The 26,049-nt window shown below is 40.2% G+C and overlaps 1 long non-coding RNA gene across 1 annotated transcript in view; it reads left to right on the top strand.

Annotated features, from left to right (window-relative positions):
• LOC119523553 overlaps positions 1-25,561 on the top strand; it is a 43,605-nt gene extending 18,044 nt beyond the window's left edge. The window contains exon 3 of the long non-coding RNA XR_005214642.1: positions 25,363-25,561. This is a non-coding gene — a long non-coding RNA (uncharacterized LOC119523553). The remainder of the gene's footprint in view (positions 1-25,362) is intronic.
• The last annotated feature ends 488 nt before the right edge of the window (positions 25,562-26,049 follow it).

Here is a 26,049-nt window from a genome sequence, read left to right as displayed (position 1 = left end):
GGCTTATCTGTTGTCTACTTGCCTGTCGATCTTTGTGTCATAAAGGTCAAAATGTTCTGCCTCCCCTCCTGCCTCCCTAAACAGCTTTGAGTGCCAGCACGTCTCCCTACCCCGAAAATCTCAACAAAAACTGAAATGAGAACTGCTTGAGAGGACACTCTCCCTTGAGTTGTTCTCACTCTTGCCTCTCTTGACTTTTGTCTCGAGTAATTCATTGTGTCACCGTAGTTACTGCTGGACAGAAAACCACAACTGGTGCCCCGTGTGAGGCACAGCAGAAAACCACACCATCTTTCACCATTGAGTATGATGTTAGCTGTGGGTTTTTCATATATGCCCTTTATCATGTTGAGGAAGTTTCCTTCTAGTCCTAGTTTTCTAAATGTTTTTCTCAAGAAGGATTTTGTCACATGGCTTTTCTGTGTCAAATGAGATGATCATGTGTGTTTTTTTTTCCTTTGTTCTGTTAATGTTGTGTATTACATTGATTTTTTGTGAGTTGAACCAACCTTACATACCTGGGATAAATCTCACTTAATCATGCTGTATAATATAATGGTTGAATTCAGTTTGCTAGTATTTTGTTGAGAGTTTTTGTATATATGTTTATAGGGAATATGGGTCTGTATTTTCCTTTTGCTTGTATCTTTATCTGGCTTTGGTATTAGGGTGATACTGGCCTCATAGAATGAGTTAGGGAGTGTTCCCTCCTCTTCAATTTTTTGGAAGAGTTTGAACAGGGTTGGTGTTAATTCTTCTTAGAATGTTTGATAAAATGCACCAGTGAATCTATCTCGTTCTGGGATGTTCTTTGTTGGGAGGTTTTTGATTACTGATTCAGACTCCTTACTTATTGTTCTGTCGAGATCTTCTATTTCAAGAGGTAGTTTGTGTGTTTCTAGGAATTTGTCTGCTTATCTAGGTTATCTAATTTGTTGATGTACAGTTGTTCATAGTATACTCATAATCCTCTTTATTTTTGTGGGGTCAGTAGTAATATACCCCCTTTCATTTCTGATTTTAATTATTTGTGCCCCCTCTCTTTCTTCTTTGTCTTTCTACCTAAAGATTTGTCAATTTTATTGATCTTTTCAAAGAAACAACTTTTTGTTTTATTGATTCTCTCTGCTTGTTTTTTTAATTCTCTATTTCATTTATTTCCACTTTAATCTTCGTTATTTCCTTCCATCTGCTCTCTTTTAGTTTACTTTGCTCTGTTGTTCTAGATCCTCCAGTTGTGAGGTTAGGTTTCTGATTTGAGCTCTTTCTTCTTTTTTGATGTAAGCATTTAGAGCTATATGTTTCCTTCTCAGCACTGTCTTTGCTTCATCCCATAAGTTTTAGTATGTTATGTTTTCATTTTCTTTTCCCTCAAGAGATTTCCTAGTTTCCACTGTTATTTCCTCTTTGACCTGCTGGTTGTTTAAGAGTGTTATTTAATTTCTACATATTTCTGAATTTTCTTGTTCTCCTTTTGTTATTAATTCCTAGCTTCATTCCATTGTCAGCAAAGAAGACACATTTTATTATTTCCATATTTTTTAATTTACTGAATCTTGTTTTATGACCTAACATATCGTCTATCCTGGAGAATGATACATGTGCACTAGAGGAGAATATGTATTCTGCTGTTGTGTGACGTGTTCTCCATAGGTCCATTAGGTCTAGTTGGTTTATAGTATCATTAAAGTTTTCTGTTTCCTTATTGATCTTGTCTAGATGCACTACCTATTATTTTTCCCCTATAATTTTATTGAATATATTCACATACCATACAATCATCCACAGTATATAATCAATTGTTCACAGTATCATCATATAGTTGTGCATTCATCACCACAGTCAGTCCTTGAACACATTCATTACTCTAAAAAGAAGAATAAAAATAAAAGTAAAAAAAGAACACACAAAACATCCCATACCCCCATCCCCTCCTATTATTATTCACTTTTTGTCCCCATTTTTCTACTCATCTGTCCATATACTGGATAAAGGGAGTGTGAGCCACAAGGTTTTCATGATCACACGGTCACACCATATAAGCTATATAGTTATACAATCATCTTCAAGAATCAATGATACTGGATTGCAGTTCAACAGGTTCAGGTATTTCCTTCTAGCTACTCTAACACACTAAAAACTAAAAGGGATATCTATATAATGCTTAAGAATAACCTTCAGAATGACCTCTCAACACCATTTGAAATCTCTCAGCCACTGAAGCTTTATTTTGTTTCATTTCTCTTCCCCCTTCTGGTCATGAGGACTTTATCAATCCCAGGATGCTTCATCTGGGCTCATACCTGGGAGTCATGTCCCATGTTGCCAGGGAGATTTACATCCTTGGGAATCATGTCTCAAGTAGGGGGGAGGGCGGCAAGTCCACCTGCTAAGGTGGCTTAGAGAGAGAGAGGCCACATCTGAGCAACAAAAGAGGTTCTCTGGGGGTGACTCTCAGGCACAATTATAAGTAGGCTTAATAAATAACACCAAAAGTTGGTTCTTTGAGAAGATCAACAAGATCGACAAGCCCCTAGCTAGACTGACAAAATCAAAAAGAGAGAAGACCCATATAAACAAAATAATGAATGAAAAAGGCGACATTACTGCAGATCCCAAAGAAATTAAAAAAATTATAATAGGATACTATGAATAACTGTATGCCAACAAACTGGATAATGTAGAGGAAATGGACAATTTCCTGGAAACATATGAACAACCTAGACTGACCAGAGAAGAAATAGAAGACCTCAACCAACCAATCACAAGCAAAGAGATCCAATCAGTCATCAAAAAGCTTCCCACAAATGAGTGCCCAGGGCCAGATGGCTTCATGGGAATTCTACCAAACTTTCCAAAAAGAGCTGACACCAATCTTACTTAAACTCTTTCAAAACATTGAAGAAAATGGAACACTACCTAACTCATTTTATGAAGCTAACATCAATCTAATAACAAAACCAGGCAAAGATGCTACAAAAAAGGAAAACTACAGGCCTATCTCCCTAATGAATATAGATGCAAAAATTCTCAACAAAATACTTGCAAATTGAATCCAAAGACACATTAAAAAATCATACACCATGACCAAGTGGGGTTCATTCCAGTCATACAAAGATGGTTCAACATAAGAAAATCAATGTATTACAACACATTAACAAATCAAAAGAGAAAAATCAAGTGATCACCTCAATAGATGCTGAAAAAGCATTCAACAAAATCCAACATCCCTTTTTGATAAAAACACTTCAAAAGGTAGGAATTGAAGGAAACTTCCTCAATATGATAAAGAGCATATATGAAAAATCTACAGCCAGCATAATACTCAATGGTGAGAGACTGAAAGCCTCCCCTCTAAGATCAGGAACGAGACAAGGATGCCCGCTATCACCACTGTAATTCAACATTGTGCTAGAAGTGCTAGCCAGGGCAATCCAGCAAGACAAAGAAATAAAAGGCATCCAAATTGGAAAGGAAGAAGTAAAACTGTCATTGTTTTCAGATGATATGATCTTATATGTGGAAAACCCTGAGAAATCGATGATACAGCTACTAGAGCTAATAAACAAATTTAGCAAAGTAGCGGGATACAAGATTAATGCACATAAGTCAGTAATGTTTCTATATGCTAGAAATGAACAAACTGAAGAGACACTCAAGAAAAAGATACCATTTTCAATAGCAACTAAAAAAATCAAGTACCTAGGAATAAACTTAACCAAAGATGTAAAAGACCTATACAAAGAAAACTACATAACTCTACTAAAAGAAATAGAAGGGGACCTTAAAAGATGGAAAAACATTCCATGTTCATGGATAGGAAGGCTAAATGTCATTAAGATGTCAATTCTACCCAAATTCATCTACAGATTCAATGCAATCCCAATCAAAATCCCAACAACCTACTTTGCAGACTTGGAAAAGCTAGTAATCAAATTCATTTGGAAAGGGAAGATGCCTCGAATTGCTAAAGACACTCTAAAAAAGAAAAGCGAAGTGAGAGGACTTACACTCCCTGACTTTGAAGCTTATTATTAAAGCCGCAGTTGTCAAAACAGCATGGTACTGGCACAAAGATAAACATATTGGTCACCCAGATCTATGGCCGACTGATCTTTGATAAGGCCCCCCAAAGCCACTGAACTGGGACATAACAGTCTTTTCAACAAATGGGGCTGGGAGAGTTGGATATCCATATCCAAAAGAATGAAAGAGGACCCCTACCTCACACCCTACACAAAAATTAACTCAAAGTGGATCAAAGATCTCAATATAAAAGACAGTACCATAAAACTGCTAGAAGATAATGTAGGGGAACATCTTCAAGACCTTGTATTAGGCGGCCACTTCCTAGACTTTACACCCGAAGCACAAGCAACAACAAGAAAAAAAGATAGATAAATGGGAACTCCTGAAGCTTAGAAGTTTCTGTACCTCAAAGGAATCTGTCAAAAAGGTGAAGAGGCAGCCAACTCAATGGGAAAAAATTTTTGGAAACCATGTATCTGATAAAAGACTGATATCTTGCATATATAAAGAAATCCTACAACTCAATGACAATAGTACAGACAGCCCAATTATAAAATGGGCAAAAGATATGAAAAGACAGTCTCTGAAGAGGAAATACAAATGGCCAAGAAACACATGAAAAAATGTTCAGCTTCACTAGCTATTAGAGAGATGCAAATTAAGACCACAATGAGATACCATCTCACACCAATTAGAATGGTTGCCATTAAACAAACAGGAAACTATAAATGCTGGAGAGGATGTGGAGAAATTAGAACTCTTATTCATTGTTGGTGGGACTGTATAATGGTTCAGCCACTCTGGAAGTCAGTCTGGCAGTTCCTTAGAAAACTAGATATAGAGTTACCCTTCGATCCAGCGATTGCACTTCTCGGTATATACCTGGAAGATCTGAAAGCAGTGACACGAACAGATATCTGCACGCCAGTGTTCATAGCAGCGTTATTCACAATTGCCAAGAGATGGAAACAACCCAAATGTCCTTCAACAGATGAGTGGATAAATAAAATGTGGTATATACACACGATGGGATACTATGCGGCAGTAAGAAGGAATGATGTCGTGAAACATGACAACGTGGATGAACCTTGAAGACATAATGCTGAGCGAAATAAGCCAGGCACAAAAAGAGAAATATTATATGCTACCACTAATGTGAACATTGAAAAATGTAAAAGAAATGGTTTATAATGTAGAATGTAGGGGAACTAGTGATAGAGAGCAATTAAGGAAGGGGGAATGATAACCCAATAGGAACAGATAAGCTATCGTGGGTAAATTTAATGTTCTGGGAATGTCTAGGAATGACTATGGTCTGTTAATTTCTGACGGGTATAGTAGGGACAAGTTCACAGAAATGTTGCTATGTTACGTTACTTTCTTGGGGTAGAGTAGGAACATGTTGGAAGTAAAGTAGTTATCTTAGGTTAGTTGTCTTATTCTTACTCCCTTGTTATGGTTTGTTTGAAATGTTTTTATTGTATGTTTTTAAATTTTTTTACATAGTTGGTTAAAAAAAAGAGTTAATTGAAAAGAAAAGCAATGAAAAAGATATTCAGAGCACACTTGAGGAGCTGGTGGAGAATTCAGAGGTAATGGGCTTCACCACCTTGATGGTTGCTGATGTGCTCACAGACATAGGGGACTGGTGGTTTGATGGGTTGAGCCCTCTACCACAGGACTTGCCCTTGGGAAGACTGTTGCTGCAAAGGAGAGGTTAGGCCTCCCTGTAATTGTGCCTAAGAGCTTCCTCCCAAATGCCTCTTTGTTGCTCAGATGTGGCCCTCTCTCTCTAGCTAAGCCAACTTGGCAGGTGAAATCACTGCCCTCCCCCCTACGTAGGATCAGACACCCAGGGGAGTGAATCTCCCTGGCAACGTGGAATATGACTCCCAGGGAGGAATGTAGACCCGGCATCGTGGGATGGAGAACATCTTCTTGACCAAAAGGGGGATGTGAAAGGAAATGAAATAAGCTACAGTGGCAGAGAGATTCCAAAAGGAGCCAAGAGGTCACTCTGGTGGGCACTCTTACGCACAATATAGACAACCCTTTTTTGGTTCCAGTGAATTGGAGTAGCTAGCAGTAAATACCTGAAACTATCCAACTACAACCCAGAACCCATGAATCCTGAAGATGATTAAATAAAAATGTAGCTTATGAGGGGTGACAATGTGATTGGGAAAGCCATATGGACCACACTCCCCTTTGTCTAGTTTATGGATGGATGAGTAGAAAAATGGGGGAAGGAAAAAAAACAAACAAACAAAGGCACCCAGTGTTCTTTTTTACTTTAATTGCTCTTTTTCACTTTAATTATTATTCTTGTTATTTTTGTGTGTGTGCTAATGAAGGTGTCAGGGATTGATTTCGGTGATGAATGCACAGCTATGTAATGGTACTGTGAACAATCGAATGTATGCTTTGTTTTGTATGACTGTATGGTATGTGACTATATCTCAATAAAATGAATTTAAAAAAAACAATAAAGGCACTTTGGTCATTTAAAAAAAAATAAGTAGGCTTAGCCTCTCTTTTGCAGCAACAAGCTTCATAAGGGCAAGCCCAAAGATCAAGGGCTTGGCCTACTAAATTGGTAGTCCCCAATGCTTGTGAGACTATAAAGAATTCCCCAGGTTGGTAAGTTTAATATTTCCACATTTTCCCCTAGTCCCTCAAAGGGGCTTTGCAAATACTTTTTTACTCTCTGCCCAAATTACTCTGGGATGTATTGGGGCTTCACATTAACCTGTACAAACCAACCAGACCTCACTTCCTGTTCAAGGTTCCATGTAATTATGGTGGTTGAATAAACTGATCAAATAAGTTAAATTATATGGCATGCTACAGAAAATATAGATTTTCCACCAAATAAACATCTCTTCCTTTGGTCTCACACAGAAGATGAAGTCTTAAAAACATGGTCAATATCAACCTTTACCTTTTAGTCTGATATACTTTAGTCTTAACCAAGTCCATTTTGTTCATATCTCTAATTGAGGTCTGATCTCTTTTTCAGCTTCTTTAACATTTGCTACATGGGTAATGCTGACATTCATAGCTGCTGAACTCTGGCTCCGGATCTCAGGTGTCATACAGATACCAGAAGTTATCGACCAGGTTATACACAAACAGTTCAGCATCTCAGAATTTAGAAATAACCATTGTAACTCACGAATAGAATATAACTGCGGTAAGAGCTTACAGTCTAGGAACTTTTACCATAAGCCTCACCCCAATAGCCTATGCACTCTGATTCAGTTCTCAGAGTTTGCACGTTAGAGTTAGTCCATATTAGTGAGGTGTTATAATGTTTTTCTTTCCATTTCTGGTTTATTTCACTCAACATACTGTCCTCAAGGTCCATTCACCTAGTTACATACCTCACAACTTCATTCCTTCTTGTATCCACTCAATATTTCATTATATGTATACACCACAGTTCACCATTCTGTTCATCTGTCATCAAACCCTTAGGCCACCTCCATCCATTGCAAATTGTGAATACTTCCCCCAGAAACACCAGTGTGCAAATGTCCATTCATGTCCCTGCTCTCAGTTCTTCCAAGTATATAACCAATAACCAGGTCTATCCATTATTGAAAGTGATGTATTGAAGTCTCCAACTGTTAATGTATTTCTCCCTTCAATATGTCAATATTTGCTTCATATATTTGGTGCTCTGCCATTTGGTGCATATATATTTATAATTATTATGTTTTCTTGTTGAAATAACCTTTTATTAGTATATAGTGCAAGAGTACTTTTACTTAAAGTTTATTTTATCTGATATTATTATAGCTACCCCAGCTATTATGTGCATGGTGTACTTTTTTCCGTCTTTTCACTTACAACCTATTTGTGTCTTTGAATTTAAGGTTAGCCTCTTGTAAGGAGTATATAGTTGGGTCATACTTTTTTATCTATTTTGCAAATCTCTGTCTTTTGACTGGAGAGTGAGGGAGGGGGGTATAGAACAGCGGGTCTCTTTGATTCAGCATTTGTGGAGTCCTTCTCCAGTCTCTACCGTCCTCCAAGGTTCTAAGCAAATTGGATGTGTCCTTTTATTCACTGATTCTCTGGGGAGACTTTTTCAGGGGATGTCTTATGTCATCATGTTGATGACATCCAATATCTCTTTTTGATACCTCCTCTAGTCAGTCTTGGTCCTGTTCTGTCATGGATTATAGTAAACATCAGACCCTGCATAGCCTGAAAGTATTCCTTAATTACACTTTTATTTTATTAAGTTTTAGGCTTCATATTTAGCCAGCAGGCTCTTGTATTTGTTTAATTTTATATTGCTTCATAGTATATGTGATTTAGAAAATGCAAGGTATTAAATAGTCTTCTTTTGAGTATCATGCCTCTGTTTACGTACCACTTATGTTTTGTTTTTTTTTGCATTAAGAAAAGTATTTTGAAATTTAAAAAATTCTTTAATAAGATTGAATTCTTTCTAAGAACAAGTTTTCATTGCCACTTACATCATGTGGCACAGCATTAGGAATGGCAAAGTGCCAATTATGGGGCATGTGCTTGCTCACTAAAGGCTTAGTCTTAAAAGACATAAGAGTGCATACATATGATAGAGGGAACCCTTGTCTACTGGTTACAATCACCTGGGGGGCATTTAAAACCCCCAGACCAATTAAATCAGAATGTCTAGTAGTGAGAACCAGGTGTCAGTATTTTTTTAAAGCCCCCAGATGTAGTGGTTTTAGAATATATCGATGGATTCTGATGCTCCACTCTTGAAGAGGTGGGACTTAAATCCCCCCTCCTTGAGTGTGGGCTGGACTTACTGAATTGTTTCTGACCAAGAGAATATGGTGGCAGTGACTGTTTTTGACTTCTGAGACTAGGTAATAACACACATTGAGGCTTCCTCTTGGCTTTCTCTCTTGGATCATTCATGCTGTGGGAAACCAGCTACCATGCTGTGAGGACACTTTAGGTACAGTCCCACTCAAGGGAATTGAAACCTCCTACCAACAGCCAGTAAGGAACTGAGGCCTTCTGTAAACAACCATGTGAGATAGTCATTTTGGAAGCTCCAGTCAAGATTTCATATAACTGTAACCATGGATGATATATTGTCTGCAACCTCAGAGAGACACCAAGCCAGATTCCCCAGCTGAGCTACTTCCAAATTCCCGATCAACACAGTGTGAGATGATAAATGCTTATTGTTTTGAGCTACTAAATTTTGTGGTCATGTGTTACACAGCAATAGATTACTAGTATATTAGGTGACTCCAATGTACATACAATCTTAAGAAGCACTGCATTAGTCTGCTGTCAATATACATCATGAAATACCTGACTTTTAGGTGCTCAATATCTTAACCATTTATTTTTATTGTAAGGCACCCATCAAACATCTAGCTAAAGCTCTTCTCTCTGCAGTAATTTCAAGATTCATCCTCATTTCCAATCAAACCCTCCATCAATGAGCTGCAAACCTAGACCCTATTACATTGACCTGCCTCTTTCCTCTGTGCACTCAGAATGGACTTTCCAGAGTCAGTAATTTTATTCCCTCATCTTTGAGGGGTGTAGACATCTTTGTGCATGGGGCAGGGTAAAAGCACTATGAATGACATAATATTGTTCTAAGCTTTTGCCATTGTTTGAAACTCTCCCTTTGATTTTCAGAAGAGAACTTCCCAGGGAAAATAATAGAATTTGTTAAACACAAATTCCCTCAATTTTCTTGTCATCAAACTGCATTTGTATGCAGTCTTTCCTCTCTTCTGGCTGTTAGTCTTGAAGAGTGGATGTCCTCTTTTTGTAGACTAATCTTTCTATCTGTGCTCTGCATCACATTCTCTCCCTTCTTAAGGGCTGATCTGTGTCTTCATCCTCGCCTTCTCTTCTGGCTTCTTCTCACTGAAACTACTCATGATTTAAGTCCATCAAATATTGATGTCTCTCCTCAGCTGAACTGTGGTCTCTTGAAATGCAAGGAAGTGCCTTGTTAATCAGGTTGATTGACTGTATGAATGAATGCACTAATTTTGAAAATGCTGCAACATTTAATAGAGAATAGAATTGGTCTTTTTAAGTGTCTTCTCCCAAATTTGTATTTCATTCTGTTGAAAAGAAAAACTAAGATAAAAGTTTCACCCTCTTCTCCAGAGATGTAGTAGACTAAGCAAACAGATGCATTAGACTTAAATTAGAGATGTATCTGGCTGGTGGTCAGTTACCAACTCGGCTGCCTCATGGCCACTTAATGGCATTCAAAGCATGATACTGAGATTGAAAAGCTGGGGATCTGAGACATCCTTTCTCTCATTGCTACCTAAGTGTTCTTGACTTCTCACTATTTTGCAAAATCAGAAAGGCACATTTACTCAAAAAGCCTGGTGAAATTTCCCCTAGGAAGGAGAGTAACAGCCATTATCAGGTGGGAGAATCACTGTAGCTGAGTGATTCTCTGTTCTAGTTTGCTGATGCTGCGGAATGCAAAACACCAGAGACGGATTGGCTTTTATAAAAAGGGAGTTTATTTGGCTATACAGTTACGTCTTAAGGCCGTAAAGTGTCCAAGGTAACACATCAGTAATCAGGTACCTTCACTGGAGGATGGCAAATGGCTTCCAGAAAAAACCTCTGTTAGCTGGGAAGGCACGTGGCTGGGCATCTGCTTCCAAAGTTCTGGTTTCAAAATGGCTTTCTCTCCCAGGACGTTCCTCTCTAGCAAGCTTGCTCCTCTTCAAAATGTCACTCACAACTGCACTGAGTTTCCTCTCCTCGAGCCAGCTCATTTATATGGCTCCACTGATCAAGGCTCACCCCAAATGGGTGGGGACATGCCTCCATGGAAATATCCCATTTGTTATTGTCCAAGGTTGGGTGGGGTTCATCTCCATGCAAACAACCTAATCCAAATGTTCCAACTTAATCCCCACTATTATGTCTGCCCCACAAGATTGCATCAAAGAACATGGCTTTTTCTGGGGGACATAATACATTCAAACAGGCACATTTTCCATGTACCATCCCTCTCAATCACATTCCTCTTTTAGAATGTAAACTACAAATCGACTACATTAGATTTTTCCATCACTACCAGTGTTGTGCCTCTTTTCCCCTCATTGTATAGTGTTTTTCTGGAAGAGCTTATTCACTATAATGATGTATGACTTAGATAGGGCAAGCAAGACACAGAGGAAAGAACATGTATTTGGGGGTTAGAGTTAGTGGAATCATGTCTCACTTACTAGCTATGTGGCTCTTGGAAAGTTATTTGACATTCTGGAATCTCAGTGTCCACCAGTAAAAACACATACTGCTCAGAGTTATTGTGGAGATTAAATGAGATCATTCTGAAAACGTTTATTTTGGTGGCAGTTTTATATCCTTCCATATTCAGGGATAACCTCAAATATATTCAGCCCCATTTTTCTCCTTCGATGCAAGCCATGATTCCAACTGCATATCTCAAAGGCATCTCATTTTCAACACAATGGCTTAATTAATTATCTTCCTTTTCATTCTTTCCTCCTCTGATTTTCTCTAGTTAACAGCAACATCATTAAGTCACCCAGCCTAGAAACCTCTGCATCATCCTCCATCCTCCAACTTCTTCTTCTCTCTCAGTCTCTATTCCCAGGATCTGCCAGTCAACAGACTGTTGACTTTTTCTCTAAACTACTTTAAAAATATATCTTTTCCTCTTCCTTCCCACTTCTGCTCTGCTCAGGCTATCCTGAATCATTGCCTTGCTCCACAACTTTCTTATTTGTATACCGGGTCATGTCACTCCTCTGCCTATAAGCAAAATACATTTGTAATCATGTCCTAGAGCCTGCAAGGAAAACTTACAACTTTAGTGGGGCATACAAAATCCTTTACATTCTAGCCCCAAACTAGCTTCCAACCTTGTTTTCCATAACTAACTTCCCTTTTCTCATCACCTGCCCTTCCCCACATTCCATCCTGACTCCTTCAAACAGATGTATCCACTTCTTCCTCTATAAACTCAAAGCACATTTTCTATAGCTCTACTTCAAAGAAGAAAACTCATACATCACCCCGCTTGGCTCCTATGTTTGGAAAAGGGCTGGGATTTTCATTCCTACCTTTTCCCCCTATGTGTAACTCATGGTTTGACCTCTGCTTAATGAATGAATAACTTCATCTGCTCTCTCTTTTTTGTTAGCCTAGCCAGCAGTCCATCAATTTTACTGATTTCTCAAAGAACCAACTTCTGGTTTTGTTGATTCTCTCTATTGTTTTCCTGTTCTCAATTGCATTTATTTCTGCTCTAATCTTTGTTATTTCTTCCCTTCTGCTTGCTTTGGGGTTAGTTTGGCTGTTCTTTCTCTAATTCCTCCAGGTGAATGGTTAACTCTTCAATTTTTGCTCTCTCTTCTCTTTAATATAGGCATTTAGGGCAATAAATTTCCGTCTCATCACTGCCTTTGCTGCATCCCGTAAGTTTGATAAGTTGTGTCTTCATTGTCATTTGCCTCGAGGTATTTATTAATTTCTCTTGTAATTTCTTCCTTTATCCGCTGGTTTCTAAGAGGGTGTTGTTTAGCCTCCATATGTTTGTGATTTATGACCTTCTGCCTTTTATTTATTTCCAACTTCATTCCATTATGGTCTGAGAAAGTGTTTGTATAATATCAATATTTTTTTATTTTGTTGAGACTTGCTTTGTGACCCAACATGTGGTCTATCCTAGAGAATGTTCCATGAGCACTTGAGAAAAAAGTGTATCCTGCTGTTGTTGGATGTAGTGTTCTATAAATGTCTGTCAGTCTAGTTCATTTATCATACAATTCAACATCTCCGTTTCTTTAGTGATCCTCTGTCTAGGTATTCTATCCATTGATGAGAGCGGTGTATTAAAGTCTCCAACTATTATTGCAGAGTTGTCTACTTCTCCTTTCAGTGATCTCAGTGTTTGCCTCATGAATTTTTGGGCATTCTGGCTTGTGCATAAATATTTATGATTGTTATGTTTTCTTGATGAATTGACTTTTTATTAATATATAGTGTCCTTCTTTGCTCTTTTAATTGTTTTACTTTCAAAGTCTAATTTGTCTGATATTAATATAGCTACTCCTACTTTTTCTGGTTGTTGTTTGCATGAAATATCTTTTTCCAACCTTCACTTTCAGTCTATTTTTGTCCTTGTGTCTAAAGTGAGTTTTCTTGTAGACAGCATATAGATAGGTCCTGTTTTTTTAATCCATTCTGCCAGTCTGTGTCTTTTTATTGGGGTAGTTTAATCCATTTACGTTTAGTGTTATTACTGTAAGGGCAGGACTTTCTACTACCATTTTGTCTTTTGGAATTTATATGTCATATCTTATTTTTTCCTCTCCTTTTACCTTTCCTGATAATCTTCATTTCTGTACTGTTCTTCAACTGTCTCTCTACTGTCTTTTCCTATCAGCCTGTAGCACTCCCTTAGTATTTCTTGTAGTGCTGGTCTCTTATTCACAAACTCTCTCAGTGTCCTGTTTGTCTGAAAATGTTTTAATCTCTCCCTCATTTTTGAAGGAAAGTTTTGCCAGATATAGAATTCTTGGTTGGGCAGTTTTTTCTCTTTCAGTATCTTAAATATATCATGCCACTGTCTTCTTGCCTCCATGGTTTCTGCAGAGAAATCTGTACACAGTCTTATTGACCTTCCCTTGTATGTGATGCATTGCTTTTCTCTTGCTGCTTTCAGAATCCTTTCTTTGTCTTTGACATTGGACAGTCTGATCAGTAAGTGTCTTGGAATAGGTCTACTGGGATCTATTCTATTTGGGGTATGCTGTACTTCTTGAATCTCTAATTTTCTTCTGTCTTTTATAAGAGTTGGGGAAATTTTCAGTGAATATTTCTTTCTTTTACTCATTCTGTCCCTTTCCCCCTCTCTTCTCCTTCTGGAATACCCATAACACGTATATTTGTGCATTTCATGTTGTCACTCAGCTTCCTAAGACCCTGCTTGTATTTTTCCATTTTTTCACCATCTGTTCTTTTGTGTGTATGAATTCAAATGTCTTGTCTTCCAGTTCACTGATCCTTTCTTCTGCCTGTTCAAATCTACTGTTGCGTCCCTCCATTGTGTTTTTCATCTCCTTCATTGTGGCCTTCATTCCCATGAGTTCTGCCATTTGTTTTTTCAAGTTTATGAATTCTTCTTTATGTTCATCCAGCATCTTCTTTATATCCTTCAGCTCTTTTGCTATATCTTCCTTCATTTCATTGAATTTATTTAGCATTAGTTGCCTCAACTCCTGTATCTCGGTTGAACTATTAGTTTGTTCCTTTGGCTGGTCTGTATTTTCATGTTTCCTTGTATGGCTTGTTATCTTAAGTTGTCTAGGCATCTGATTTTCTTGATTAGTTTATTTTGGAGCTTGTTTTCTGTCTTTTACCTAGGGGTTTTCTTTCTGGTTGGCTTTGTTCTCCGGCCTCTGTTATTCAGTTCAACTTATTCTAGACCCCTAACTTAGGTTCTATTTAGTTGATCAGAATTTTTCACCTCTTGTTTTTTCTGTTTCTTGCTCTGCCTCTATGTAGCCTTTTTGTGAGAGGGTCTCCTCAGAGATGGTCGACCCCAGTCAGATTTTCCCAGTCTGTTGAGGCCCACGTCTCATTGGGAGGGTATGGAGTTTTCCTGAGAATGAGACCCTCCTATGAGGCCTTTAGAATCGGTGCTTTTCCTCTCCTGTCCAGCAGGTGGAGCTTGCCAGCCCACAGCTCCCCCACCAGTTGTAAGGAGGTATGTGACTTTAGTTCTCCTGGTGACTCTGATCCTGTCGGGGGCGTGGCTGACTGAAGCCAGACTCTGAATTCCAGCCCCTGGGGTCTGAATTCCCAGAAGGAGGACTGCCAGTTGAGCTGAACCTCCGTCCACTCTCCCAATCCTCAGAACTCCAGTTGTCTCTGGGGGCACTATTCCCTTCTCCCCTCTCCTCTTTGGGGCATCTCCAGCTAGATTCCTTGGTCAGCCTGAGTTGCAATTGAAGACGGGGGTGGAGACCTTCAGAAGTGAATCCGAACTCAGAGACGCTGTGGGTACTCTGTCTCCCCCAAGCCCAGCCTAGTCCCTCAACCTGGGCTTTCCGATAGGAGATAACCACATGTTACTTTTAGATTAAAAAAATAGAAAAAAAACAAGAAAAAGAAAAAGAAATAAAAGGAGTCCCTTTTAAAAGTCTTTCCCCAGCCTGGAAGTTTTGTCAGTGTCAGAATGGAGCATTTAAAGATGTACTTTGGGCTATTGTCTGATAATTACTCTCCAACAGCTTCAATTCCACCCCTGCCGGGGGCTATTGAAATACAAAAAGATAAGGAATCAGTGAGAAGCCGGAAGGGACAAAATGTAGGGGGAAAAATGGCTTTTTTGGAGCCTTGGAATGGGTGCCCACTTTTATGTGCCCCCACTTCTCGGAGCCCAGCCCTTCTTTAGCATCCCCCAGCTCCCAAAGTTAGTTAATTAATGTGTTAATTAATTCTGTAGTTGAGGCTGTGTTGAGCCCCCCTTCTTGCCCTCAGCAGATTGCTGTTTTTTGTTTGTTTTTTTTTCCCCTTTCCAGGAGCCAGCAGCAAGACAGTCTGTGAGGTCTGGGTGGGGAGGGGTGCCAGACCCCTGGTCCGGGGAACTTACAATGTTCGCCGTGATCTCAGCTTTTCCTCCAATTCCAAACTTGCGTCCGATGTGTGACTGGTTACTGGAGACCCCGAAAGCATTGTTTCATATAGTTCTTGGGTAATTGCCAGCTGCTCTAGGGGAGAGACCATGAATGAATAACTTCAAACATTACAGAATTAGTGTATCATTGAATTTCCTTCTTCCCAAAACAGAAAATATTGTTATAGGGTTTTTTAAATTTGATTTTATTGGTAACAGCTTTATTGAGATATAATTCACCTACCATGCGATTCACCTACTTCAAGCATAGAATTCAATGGTTTTTAGTATTTTCAGGTGTGTAACTGTAGCCACAATTAATTGTAAAACGTATTCCTTACTCCTAAATGAAACTCCATACTCTTTAGCTATTACCCCTCTCTCCCCCATCCCACTATCTCCCTCAGCCCTAAGCAACCACTAATATACTTTCTGTATCTGTATATTTGCCTATTCTGGGCACTTCGTATAAATGGAATTATATAATCTATGGTCTTTCCATACTGGCTTCTTTTACAGCATAATGTTTTCAAGGTTCGTCCATGTTGTAGCATGAATCAGTGCTTTAGTCCTTCCTATGGTCCAGTATGTTACAGGTGTTAATCCAACCTTTAAAGATCCTTTAAATTTTTACAAATCAATGAGAAATTTTATTTGTAAAGTGCATTTTGCCTACCTTTGAAAATTTAATCACTTAGTTACTGAAATAAAGAAAAATTCTGACAGGTAAATAGTGAAGATGAATTAACTTGTATCCTACTAAACCTCCAGTGCAAATTATAATCATGTCATTTGGAAATGTAGAATTAGCCACACATTCCTCTGATTTTCTATAGCCTTGCTTTGCTTTTTCCTGGCTTACTCAAAACATTGACTTATTAAACAAAGAAATATTTCCATCTTCCAAATTCTTTCATTTGATGTTTTATTTGGCATGGGACATTGTAAAAACTATACATTTAAAGCACAAGAAGGAGAATATATAAAGTAATAAATAAGATATCATAATAAAAGCTCCAAATAGTGATAACATCTCTACCATGAAATGAAATAAATTTAATGCCTTCAATTGCCTTCCGCTTTGGACATTTTCTGATGATGAGTAAAAAAAAAATTGCCCTATAATCTACTTCAGAAATAATGAGAATGCATGTTAGACAAAGGTGGCACTTTAAATTCATCACCCAACAGCATCAGACCTAAATTGCACACTTTCTTTTTTACTTTACAGTACCGTAAGTGGAAATTTTATTGATGACAAGACTTCTAGGTTGATTCCTACTTATTTAAACAAATTACTGCTCCTTAAAATGTGACAATATGTTCAAATTTTAAAAATGGTGCACTGGTTCTGAAACCAAGTCCCTGCATTCAGTTGGTCAAGAGGATTCAAGGTATATATATTCATCCCAGAAACTGCTTAGCTCCAAGGAGGGAGAGGCAAGCCAGGTGGGGAGGGAGAACAAGGTTTTAACCAAAGTAGGGCATCAGAAAGCACTAGCTTCCATGGAAAGCACTGCTTTTTCTTCACGTCAAACATGCATATTCAGGGTCTTGAAAATATCTTATTAATTTGTACACATATTGCTTTTGAGATTGATGCGTTGAGAAAGAAAATAAAAAATGATGGTGTCTGAGAGAAAAAGCAGTGCTTTTAGCAAGATGTTCCTGACTCAGTTAAAGAATCTCAAATTTCAGGCAAAAAGCCACGTTCTCAACTTCCTTGGCAGTTCTATGACACATTTTTAGTGAATTCATTACGATTTTTAAGCTATTTTCAATATAGAATATTATGCATATAAATGTAAGATTTTTAGAGTAACATAGTTAACATCCATTTTTTTGTTTGTTTTTATCATTCTCATCCTAGAAGAAATGGAAGCTGTTTTGGAAATCAGGCTGTCTCTTTTCCAAATGTGTTATAATTGTAATTGTTTCATATAAAAGGGGGCATGATATTTCAAGGCTGCCTTAGGAAGAAATAGTATATTAGCAGTTGAGAGAAGAGTAGAAGGGTTTATCATTACTTCAAATGTAATGAACACAGAGAACCAAGCTTGTGACAGTTTAGATTGCAGTCCTAGCCATTGCGGATTGTAACTTTCTTGCCCTTTCTTTAGGTGAGCTGAAAACAACAGGATAATTTCTCAGCCCCAGCATGTCTGCCTTCCATGGACTCTGTAGCAGATATCTTTGCTGCCCAGAACAACTCCACTTACCCACTTCTAATTTCAGATACAGCCGAGTCACATAGTTCCTTGCATGCTCAGACTGTCACAGCAATGTCCCACCTTAAACTCACACTGTGCTTTCTATCCCATGGCCTTCTCAAATCCAAAACTGTGGAAGACTGCTGGGCATAGAAGGTGAGGTTGTGCCACCCTTGGGAGCAATGCTTAATCAGTAAGAGAAGGGACCCAGTGGAAAAATGCCCCTGTCTCCTTCTTTGGATGGGCAATTCTGGGAGGCCTTCTGTCTGTTTCTCAGAAGTCCCGGTGGGACCAGGTCCTCATTGCTACAGCAGCAACACCACGAATGCATCCTAACATTGGCTTTCTCCTTCACTGTCTCACTGTCCATTTTCTCTTACTACATGTGATGGATTGAAGTGTAACACTCCCCCCCCCCACCTCAAGAAAAAGATATATTCAAGTCCTAACCCCTGGTCCTGTGAATGTGATCCTGTTTGGAAATAGGATCTTTGAAGATGTTATTAGTTAAGATGATGCCAAACTGGATTAGGGTGGGCCCTATTCCAATATGACTGGTGTAATTATGAGAAGAGAAAATTGGACACAGATAGGGAGACAGAGAGAGACAGAAGGGAGAATGCCATGGATTGCTGGCAAGCCACCAGGAGCTAGAAGCATGGAACAGAGCCTTCCCTGTGATTCAAGCATGGTCCTGCTGATACCTTGATTTCAGACTTCTGGCCTCCAGAACCGTGAGACAATAAATTTTTGTTGTTTTAAGCCACCTAGTCCGTGGTACATTGTGCTTAAAAGACAAGCATGCATGCTTCTATCTTTTATGCCTTCTATTAGAGGGCCACCTATAATCCATTAATAATAGTACAAATCTATGTGTCAAAGAATGGGCTAGATTGTTTACATATATCCATGACACTGAAGCTTAGAAGGATTTTGTAATTTTTCCAATATCACAAACCTAATGATTGACCCAAATACGTCTTCATCACCTTGCCTCTGATTAGCATGGCAGAGATAACCATAGCATTAATGCTATCAAAAAACAGGGCACAAGGAGTCCTATCTACCAACCATTTAGTCCCCAGCCATCTTGCAGGCATCATAGACTGAGAGGTGAATGACTCATTCTAAGCTATTTCCAAACATTGAGTGTGATGAAGTGTGCTCACTCATCATAAAACCAGGAAAAGACAACCTTTATTCTTCCCTGTTGGGTTGTTGTAAATCTGGGAGTGAATTTTTATTAAACTGAAATTACTTTCATTGTCATAATTCCTTGTGTTATTATGTGACATTATTAATTGTTGGTTTTCTTTGTTCCAATTTATCCTTTCTGAGAAAATATTGTTCTGTTGAAAAATGGCTTTTATATATGTAGGTTTTTCTAGATAAAATGATAGCAGCAATTAATTCTCCTTGTGAAAATGTGGACTCCCTTTGACAGCCTAAGGCCATTTACCCCACAGGTTAAGTCAAGGGTTCTGGGGTCAACTGTGTAACTTTGTCAAGTTCCTTACCCATTCTAAATTCCAGGTACTACCCACAAAAATTACTTAGCTTATAGTGCTTTTTTTCTTTTTTTTTCTCTTTGTTTCATATATTTTGAAAGTTATTTCTTTTCATAAAGATGGCAAGAACTCAATGAGTTCCAAAGGTCACTGATGAGAGAATACAAGCTGAGGAAAATGGAGGTTTTCCTCTCTTTCACTTCCCAGCAGCCATTTCTCTGGCTCCCCCTAGTGGATTTCCTAGCCTAGGTGTGGCTTGTTCCCCAAAGAAATGAACCATGTAGGAACTATTCAAAAGTTAACTCTCCCCAGAGTCATAATCCCTATTTTGCCTCTGACACGTTTTCTTCACTGGAACACTTTGCGTGCTGATATTTCACATTATTCAACTCATTGAGCTCTAAATCCATGGTCTATAAAATATATTATCGTTGGATTCTGGGCAAATCCTTCTGGTGGCATGCACATCCGGGAGAGCTTGTCAGTAGGGTGGCAGCAGCCAGGGCAAGCCTGGCGCCTATGGTGATTTCTCCGGTGGGAATGAGCTTCTGCATACCAATGAAAGCCCAATAGAGATTTTGTTGCCACCTCTTGGACAGTGATTTTACTCCAGTCTGCTCCCTGCCTACTAATTTTGAAGCTGTTCCTCCTCACCTTCTTGTCAGGGAAAGATTCATTTGGGATGCAGTTTTCCTTGGCTTTCTTCCCTTGACATGAAGGCCAAAGAGAGTCTTGGTGGGGTGGAGGGGGGAGGAGACACATTAGCACAAATGGGGGTTTAAAAATAGTTTATCTCCTTTTGGGAGGTTCTTTTGATTTGCCAATTTCCATTTTTGGCAGAATGGGTCCAAGATGCCAGAGCCTCCCATCCTGGGGTCAGGAAAAGTCTTAGCACATCAAAGCTGCTGTGGCACAACCTCTGAAAATATTTTACCTTTGCCCTTGTAGTAGATGCTGTTGTGCACCACCCAGCTTTGCCTTCAGGACTGAAGCACCCATCCCCCAGCTGCTGGGTGCTGGCATCCGACAGGTCTCAGTGGAGTCTCTCTTTAGGAATTGCCCTTAGCCCTAGAGAGCCACCTCTCCCAAGGTCACACCTTCTCCCAGGATCAGCCACATCCGTTAACTGGTTTATACAGGGGTATAAAGGCCAAACCCCTTGCCTCAAGGCAGGACAATTCTAAAGGGTCACCTCAGCCCCAGAGCTCTCCATGGGCTCAGTTGAGGCCTTTGTTGTGATTACATTGCAATTAAATTCCTTCTGTGCTCAATCCTGCCTTCCTTAGACACTTACAGGTGTTCCTAGAGAGGACTCCTACACCGAAGAGATTTGGTGCCAGCAGAGGTCTAAGGAAACACACTTGAAAATGGGATTTTGGAGCGGGGTCACCAACCAGCCAGCTGGCAATCAGGACCTGGTGGGAGAAGAAGCATGGATAGCCCCTGGCACTCTGTAGCCCTACAGTTGTTAAAACTTTCAAAGGTGGTGAACTGGGATAGTTTATTTTTATCTCCTACAGCCAAACAGGAGACAAACTAGGGTCAAGTCACAACCTAACCCAGCCAGGGAAGTGCTGTGCCTGCCAAGGGAGAAAGGGGACTATACTGCAAAGTTGCTGCAGGGTCTAGCCAACATGTACTTCACATACTTTCAGAATCTAGAAGAGTACATATGGTGCTAGATCTTGAGAGTGTTGGATCAATGGGTAGGAGCAAAAGGCTGAATAAAAGAGAGTTTATTGATTTGGATTTGGGAACACTCTCTTTTGATAAAGGATTTAACCCTGGCAGGGATGCATGGAGACTGTGCTAACACATGATTAGGATGGCTCTTGGAAAGCTTGGAAAAAGCAATGGCTTGAATCAAGTAAAGTGAAAATGGCAGAATTGTCATAGTAGTGTAAGAAGGAGTCAAAAGGCTCAGAAAAGTGGACACTCTAGAGTGGATATACCATGTAGGACTGGGAAACCCAACAGTTGATTATATTTCTAATCCCCAGAACCCATGAATGTGTCACTTTATATGGCGAAAGTTTCTTTGCAGATGTGATTAAATTAAGGCTCTTGGGGTGGGGCGATTATCCTGTATTATCTAGATGGGCTCAATGGAATCACAAGGATCCTTATAAGGGGAAGAGGGAGGCAGGAGAGTCAGAGGAGGAGATGTGACAACAGACACAGAGGTTAGAGTGATGCAATTGTTGGCTTTGAAGATAGAAGGGAGCATTGAATTTTGAAGCTGGAAGGGAGCACTGAACGTTGAAGATGGAAGGCGCATGGAACTGAGAAATGCAGGCAGCCGCTAGAAGCTGGAATAGGCAAGGAAATGGATTCTCACCCAGAGCCTCCAGGAAGGCGCACAGCCCTGCTGACACCTTCATTTTAGTCCATTGAGACCATTCAGACTTTTGACCTCTAGAACTGTAAGAGAGTAAATGTGTATTGTTTTAAACCCCTGTGTTTGTGGTAATTTGTGACAGCAGCAAGAGGAAACAAATACAGACGTGCTGCTGACAGCACATCTGCTTCCCCTGGCACTTGTAGCTGTTGCTCTCTTGACAGTAGGGGCAGGCCTCAGACCCCTCCAACATATCTTCTGCTGTAGCCATGCCCAGGCATTTCCATGTTGAAATGTAGGGTGTTCTACTGTGAATTGCATTCTTTTTTTTTTTTTTTTTTTTTTTTCAATTCTTTCCTTGTATTTTCTGCCGTTTGGTGTCAGGGTCCTCCAGATCTGATCCCACAAGTATCCCCCCGATTTTTGCTCTTATAATTTAACAAATTCCCACAGATCTTCCATTGTATAAGCCTTCTCTTCTCTACTTTGATCCCACATTCGACTTCCCCCTCGCCTGCTGAGGGCATGCTGGAATCCGATTATGGTTATTGACCGAGTGACTGATGTAGTCCGAACTGTTAACTCCATTCTGGAAGGGAGCAGGCTCGGGCCAGGAAGTCACGATGGTAGGAGAACTTCTCTGCAGCCCCAGGAGGCTCAGTGGGGAGTTCTTCATAGAGGTCTGGGAATCTGGGGTACCCCTTGGAGTGCCCCCAGATATTCCCATACAAATTGTCTTTCCAGGTCAATACCTTTGCTCACATCAAAGGCCTGGCAGGGCCAAATTCAACTATTACTGTAATTCAGCAAGCAAACTCAGCTTTGAGTCAGATGCAAACTCTGAGTTAGATTTCGGGATATTTCATTCCTGCTGTTGTATAAGAGATAAAAGATTTTTTTAAAGCATGGTGATAGAAAATATTTGATTTTGATCTGTGCCTTGAGGTGAAAACTTAGGCATATGGGGTTTTCATTCTCCATACTTCAAGTTTCCTACTGCCATCAGGAGTAGCCATCCAACCTAATTAGCTGTTTCAGTCTTGCTGGTCTGAACTGCTGGGTTCCTACATCAAAATATGTGCATTTTCCATCCTTGCTACTCAGAGTATTGTTTGCAAACCAGCAGCACAGGAGCTTGTTAGAAATGCAGAGTCTCAGACTCCACCCTAGATCTGCTGAATCAGAGTATGAATTTTAACAAGACCCCTGCTGTGATTTCGATGCACAGCAATGTCTGAGAATGATGTCACACATACTCACACACTATCTTGGCCAGGTAAGCAGAGCTGTATTCAGAGTTTAACTTCATACCATCTCTTGGCTCTGCCTTCTTCCGTGTGGGTCTCAATTTAGGGCTTCAAATGCTTGCCCTAGCCCCAACATACCATACATCCTCTCAGATTTAGGTCTAGAAGGAAAGAGCAGTGTCCTCTCTCCTAGAAGCCCTAGAAAAGGTCTGTAATTGCCTCTCACTAGTTCTGACTGGTCATACATTTTTCCTCAATCAGTTGCTGTGGCAAATAAATTCTGGGTAGACAAAACATCATTGGTCACTGTGCATTTCCCGTTGGGTTTTTGTGATGGCTCCCGCAGAGTGTGTTCTCTTTCCTGATGGGCTCTGCCCCATCGTTGAATGTGCCCCACCCCAACTCACTTTTGGACAGTGCTATCTCTTCTTGTTCTCTCCTGACTAAAGGATTAGGGTTGCAGACTGACATGCTATCTTACTGCCCTTCTCCCCAGAAGGAATTGTTGGGACTTATCCTTTGTCTCATAGAGTCCCCTTTCCAGTGCTGGTGACCGCATTTCAAAAGCTGCGAACTCACCTACACTCAGGAACTGCTTAGATACATTCTACATTGGTCCAATTAGACCTAGAGTTGCAATTTTTTATTTCAGTGGTTTGCGTTCTATTCCATGACCAACATTCCTTTCATGATGTGACTAGTTGGGACTCTGGGACTCTAAAGGTAAAGTCCTTAGTGTGTTGGTTTTCTTTTGGGTTTTAACTTTACAGCCTGTCAGTGACCTAGATTTTAGAATATTAATCCACTCATGATTGTGATATTAGGCTCCCAGAGAAATAAGATACTGAAGAAATAAAGGTTATTACCTTCTGTAGCAAACATTTTTTTGTTCCCTGTGCCACATCCCCTCGGGCCCCCAACAGCTCCCAGGCCAGCCAGCAGCATCCCTCCTTGAGTACCTCAAGGCTTTTGCCAGAGTGGAGGGAGCTCTCTCCACCCATAGGTCAGACAACATGAGGTGAAGGGACTGTAGTCAGTAGAGAACAACCCCAGCCTCCTATCCTTCAGAGGAACATTTACTGAGGTGCATTCTAGCAGCTTCTCAGAGGGTCAGAGGTCAGCTGCCGTCAGTAACCAACTCAATAACTCACCTTTTATTGGCTCCCTTGTGCACACACTTGTCTCTCCCACTCACTCGCTCTGTCTCGCTCTTTTGCTCTCTTTCTCTATGCTCCTTCCCTCCCACTTCCTGAGGTTACCTCCCAAATGCACTACCTGCACCTAAGCCTTTGCTTCAGCCTTGATTTGGGGAAATCCAAACTGGGACACCATGGACATTTGAGGGAATGCTATCAAACTTGGCCACACTATAGGCTTTGTCTTTTTTTTTTTTTTTTTCTGCCAATCCATTTCTCTGGCAAGGTGAAGGTGATTTGACTTATCACATACATTTCCTCTGGCAAGGTGCCCACAATGTGTTTTGATACATGGTCTCACTTTTACGGTGTTTTAAGTACATTCATTCCTCACGCTCCAGAGTAGAGTGGCTTATTCTGAGAGTTTCAAATGCTAAAACAGGCAGTAAGGCTTCTGGTATCCTCTGTAGTATGCTGAGTTTTGGGAGAATTGTTATTCAACGAAACAGACTTTAGAAACAGGACTGTTAATTAAAATTGTTTTTCAAAGGATTTGTTCATGAACGGAATCAGATGGTGTGCATTGGCCGTATGTACACAATATTCAGGGAAAATTTTACCCAAATTTCTGTGGAGAGGCCTTGCCCTAATCATTAATATTTTCAGTAGCCCTACTTTGCTTCCTCCTGTCCTTCAAATGGCTTTTCTTTTAGTTGTATAAAAGTGTTATTTTCCCTTTTGTTTTAACCTCTGCCCAGCAGTCTCAGAGCCAATCTGTTCACATGACCGAAAGGTAGAGCAGGTGGTGTAGCAGAAAGGTTGGGCTAAATGGTGCTGTTGTACACATAATGCAGAATCTTAGAAGCCTGAGGCCACACCTTCTTGCCCAGGTGTATATCTGTTGTGGGTCAGCCATGGTTCTGCCCCACTCTGTCCTTAATAGGGGACCCAGGCTCATGGAGAAGCCTTTCTCTGAGACATTGCTGGTCATCATGGCAGAAGGAAAAGAGACCATGGCAAGTCACAAACACACTTGTTCATAAATGCTTCCACCTAGAAGTGAGCAACACTCTTCCCCTCCTGTTTAATTGGCCAAAGCAAGTCCCATGGCAGGGCTGATCTCAATGGGATGGGAAGTATGGTCCTTTCACATGCAGGGGTGTTGATTCTTTGGGAACAATAATACAATGTACCACAGGTGCAAAGATGAATCGGATGAATCAAAGTACTTTCCAACATTACAGGTGACCATTGATGGCGGAGGACGAATTAAAGCATGACCTTGGATATCTTAAGGGTAAGGTTTCTCTTCTTATCACTTGCTAGTAGATTGTAAATAATAGAAAACTGGTATTTGAAAAATGTTTCAGAAAATATGGGCCTCCTTTCCTAATTTCTAGAGCAAAAAGTCTTAATCGATTTGTACAGTGGTGATACAGTGTGGGTGCCTTCGGGAAGGGGAGACGTGGAATCCTAGTGGTAGAGAAGTGCTTTTGTGGGCTTCTCAGGGATGGCCCTGCTCAGGGACTACCAGCTGCTGTTCTCTGCTGGGGAGGAGGCTTTTTGTTTTAGCTGCCTGCTTACAATTCCCTCTCAGCCTCTGGCTTCTAGAGGTCCGCTGTACACAATCCCTCCCAGTGGGCTGCCTGAGTGGGGTCTCCTTCCCAATCTCCCTACTCTGATTTCTTCTGGGAGGTCCACATCTGGCTCCCAGGAAATACACATGTTTGACCCCATCCAAACTCTGGACATGCGGCCTTTCCACACAGTCCTTGTTGTTCTGCTGCCATGTGCCTCTCTGGCTAGATGATCTCTTCCCCTGCAGTTTTTCAGGCATGGATCAGGTATCAGGTCCTGTTGCCTCCAAATTCCATGGGATAAATACCAAGCTCTCTTAAAGCTCCCCTTTGTGGCTTAGGAGTGGGCAAGCA

Source organism: Choloepus didactylus, chromosome X (assembly GCF_015220235.1).
Source record: "Choloepus didactylus isolate mChoDid1 chromosome X, mChoDid1.pri, whole genome shotgun sequence".
NCBI lineage: Eukaryota > Metazoa > Chordata > Mammalia > Pilosa > Megalonychidae > Choloepus > Choloepus didactylus.
The sequence above is the reverse complement of the archived record's forward strand: the minus strand, read 5'-3'. Positions and strand labels throughout refer to the sequence as shown.